The sequence below is a fragment of the Pollicipes pollicipes genome, unplaced genomic scaffold (genome assembly GCF_011947565.3).
Source record: "Pollicipes pollicipes isolate AB1234 unplaced genomic scaffold, Ppol_2.1 Scaffold_4740;HRSCAF=5597_pilon_pilon_pilon, whole genome shotgun sequence".
In the NCBI taxonomy this organism is placed as follows: Eukaryota; Metazoa; Arthropoda; class Thecostraca; order Pollicipedomorpha; family Pollicipedidae; genus Pollicipes; species Pollicipes pollicipes.
Genome location: NW_023596545.1, coordinates 25,045,356 through 25,049,139, shown reverse-complemented (window position 1 = coordinate 25,049,139; position 3,784 = coordinate 25,045,356).

Below are 3,784 nucleotides of genomic sequence, written 5' to 3'. Positions count from 1 at the left end.
CTCGCCCGGCTAGCGTCTTCTTGTGCTGCGCGTCCAGCGAGTTGAGCAGCGAGTCCGCCTGCTCCTTGAAGTGGTCGGCGAATCCCCAGTACGCCCTGGCCACACGCCCCGACTGGTCCACAGGCACAAGGCGGGGTGTGCCCCGGTCCAGACGGGCTGAGGCAGAGCGGTTGCGGCCCCGCATGACCAGCGCCCGAAGCGGTGGCCGCATGACGCAGGCGTCTGACCCAAACCAGACCCGCTCCGGTTAAAAAAAAAGATATTTAAGATGAAGCCAATACATCAAGACCACCAGCCCGCCCAGAAGGCTCACTCCACGCGAAAACGACACAATTCAGGCGGAAAATTGGCAACAGGCGACCGTCAGTGCAAACAACATTTCCAGCGCCTCAAAGCACGCCGCCGTGGGCGTCAGCAGCACGTGGACGCCGTCCCTCCCCGGCCCCGCGCTCCCACCTGCGGATGATGGCGCGCACTTCGTTGTCCGCGTCGCCGACGCCGCGCCGTATCGCCTCCTGCACGGCGGCCACGTGCTTCTCCAGCACCTGGGTGGGCCAGCTGGTGATCATCTGCTCGAGGACTCGCTGCAGGCGCGCCGGATCTCGCCGCCTTGTCGTCATCTGGTCGGTCACGACCGGCACCAGCTTGGCGTAGTGCGTGTTCTGGATGATGAAGCGGATCGCCACCACGCCCGAGGTCGACATCACTGCAGGAAGAGGAGGAGGGGGTGAGGCGACAAGGTGAGGGTGAGGTGGGGATGAGGTGAGAGGTGGGTCTGCAACACTCACCTGCGAGGGAGGCAACACCTGGCGGGGGGGGGGGGGGGGGGGCAACACTTGGCTTGCGTTGTAGAGGCATCAGCTGGGAGGGGGGGGAGTGAAGGGTAGATCTACGACATCGGCGTGTGAGTGGAGGCGTCACCTGGAGAGGGGGGGGAGGGGAGAGGTATCTACGACACTCGGCGTGTGAGTGGAGGCGTCACCTGGAGAGAGGGGGGGGGGGGGGAGTGAAGGGTAGATCACGACACTCGGCGTGTGAGTGGAGGCGTCACCTGGAGAGAGGTGGGGGGGGGAGTGAAGGGTAGATCCAGACACTCGGGCGTGTGAGTGGAGGCGTCACCTGGAGAGAGGGGGGGGGGAGTGGGGGGAGTGAAGGGTAGATCCACGACACTCGGCGTGTGAGTGGGGCGTCACCTGGCCGGGGCGGGAGGCGACACTCGGCCTGCGAGTGCAGGTTGGAGGGCGGCTGACGTTGACGGATATGTGGGCCAGCACTTGATGACACGCGCGCCGGAACCTAAACAAGAAGTGCCACGCTGCCGAGTGTGTGATATAGGCCCAGCGAGACGCCCCTCGATTCTGCCTTGTGTCCTTATATCTGGATTTGAACATTCAGCACAAACATGGCACGCGTTTGTCTCCAGTTCTATCGCTTACGGCCCCATGCCCGGCACGGTCGGGGCGGTCGCTGACGAACCTTGGCGCTGTTGGGGATCAGCTCGATGAGGTAGGGTAGCAGCGAGTGGCAGACGTGGTCCCACACGGTGGCCCAGCTGCTGCGAGAGGTACGCCCACTGTGATGCACCCCTCCCGCACCACCTGTGACCTGCGGCACGGAACACAGCCCCGTCAGCGTCACCCAGGTCTGCCTGTGACCTGCGGCACGGAACACAGCCTCGTCAACGTCACCCAGGTCTGCCTGCGACCTGAGGTACGGACCGCAGCCCGTCAACGCCACCAAGGTCTGCCTGCGACCTGAGGTACGGACCGCAGCCCGTCAACGCCACCAAGGTCTGCCTGCGACCTGAGGTACGGACCGCAGCCCGTCAACGCCACCAAGGTCTGCCTGCGACCTGAGGTACGGACCACAGCCTGTCAACGCCAACCAAGGCTGGTCGAGCTCTGCAACGAAAGTTTCCCATGCTCAAATCGACGATGCATTTTGTCCAGCCGGCCAGCCCTCAAAATTGGCCTGATATGGCTCCCAAAATGGACGTGAGTTGAGGCATATTGCACGGTCTTTACTGTGGGTACAGTTCTTTCATAGACTGGACTGTCAATGCATGTGTCCTGCACAAATCGTCATGCATACATCACGTATAAACGTCTAATTTGAGAGATAATCCTACTGGGGGTTCTACACTGGGGTTAGTACTAATAAAACGGCATTTCAGCGTCATTTCTGTCACTTAATGGAGTGGCACTCCAGGCTAGATTAGTTATTGATCCAGCAGCGGACATATCAGACGCGTCCCCTGACGCAGCCCGCTCCGACGGCAGGATCAGCCACGGCGCGGCGGCATGGAAGGCTGGCAACATCCCGCCTTACACTGTACGGACCGTGCATACAGCCTTCGACTTACTGTCAGGTCATACTGATACCAGGCGTCACGTATCGGCGCGAATGGAACACGTCTGGCGCGAAAGCACTAAAGAGAATGCCCGTCCCGATCAGATGACATCATTTGATTGTTCGGTAATACGGGCTTAATTTATGGGGCGCCAAAGCGATTTCCTTGAAGTCGAGCCACGCGCTTCAAGGTGCTTTGTGATCCATAGATAGGCTCTCAAGTGCTTTATTGCCCTCTTCTCATGACTGCGACTATCAGTGACCAGCTGACTTCTGGGGCGAGGGCTGAACTTGCGTCACACATCTGTCCGTCAACGATACCCAGATTGCCATTATGCGTTCAAGTTGCCCTTGCGGAGCCAACCATGGACTTGTAGTGATGCGCCTTCCTCCGATGCACGAATGGCCCCAGAAAGGCGTTCACCCAAGCCGTGCATGCTCAAAACAAACAGCGGCTCCTCTTCCCAGACGGGACCCTCGTCTGGCGCGTCCGGTGACTTCGTACGGTCGGCCCAGCGCTGCATGCTCGATACCTGCTTTGAATACCATTATAAATGCAGTTCAAGCCGACAAAGGCGGCTGACCCGACCACCAGCTCAATGCGAATACGGCGCCAAATAAGGGGCGCCTTCTACAACGGGGCTGAGCCAGACGGCCCCAGGTGCTGCTGGATCGGCGGTAAAGTCTCCGGAAGGTTGCGCTACTAACAATGGCTACTGACGGTCGAGATCGCCATTCTGAGCCCGCCTTTGACTGACCCAAGATGTCCGAGGTTTCACTAGAAATCGATCTGTACATATTATAAGACAAACTTAGAGCAGTAGTAGTCTTTTACAAGATTTAAAACAGTAGTTTAAACCAAAAGTATATATCATACTGTATCTTTTCTACCTTGCCGTCCGGTCATTGATACGATTCATCGTCACCATACCCGATTTTCTGCGTGGAATGGGACCAATGGTTCTTCGCTGGCTGACTCTGGCTCTTCGTCAGCGAAAAGCCACGTATGGCCCAACCGGCTGTCCCAAATCGCCGAGAAACCCAGCGGTCACCAAATGACCCCGCCTTCACACCCACCGTCATCCCAGTCACATAGCAGGGTCAGTATTCTCAGCATTGACACGGACTTATGCGTCTGGGCACCGCCCCCGTTTCTATGGACCATGGCCCTACCCAGAGTTTCACGAAACGCTGAGGCGGCTGTTACGCGAGGTTCTGTCAGCAACGTCAGCTTCAACCCCGTATTTGCCATAAACAATGAGCCACCACACGACACTGGATGGTGAGCTATGTGGATCTCATCTCACCCGAACCTACCTGACCCGTGCTCTCACCCGATAACTAAGGCAAACGTGATTCCATGCACCCCGCATTCGAACACACCCCCTGCCGATCCTCTCTCGACCACAACTCACATGACCCCTGCACTCTACTG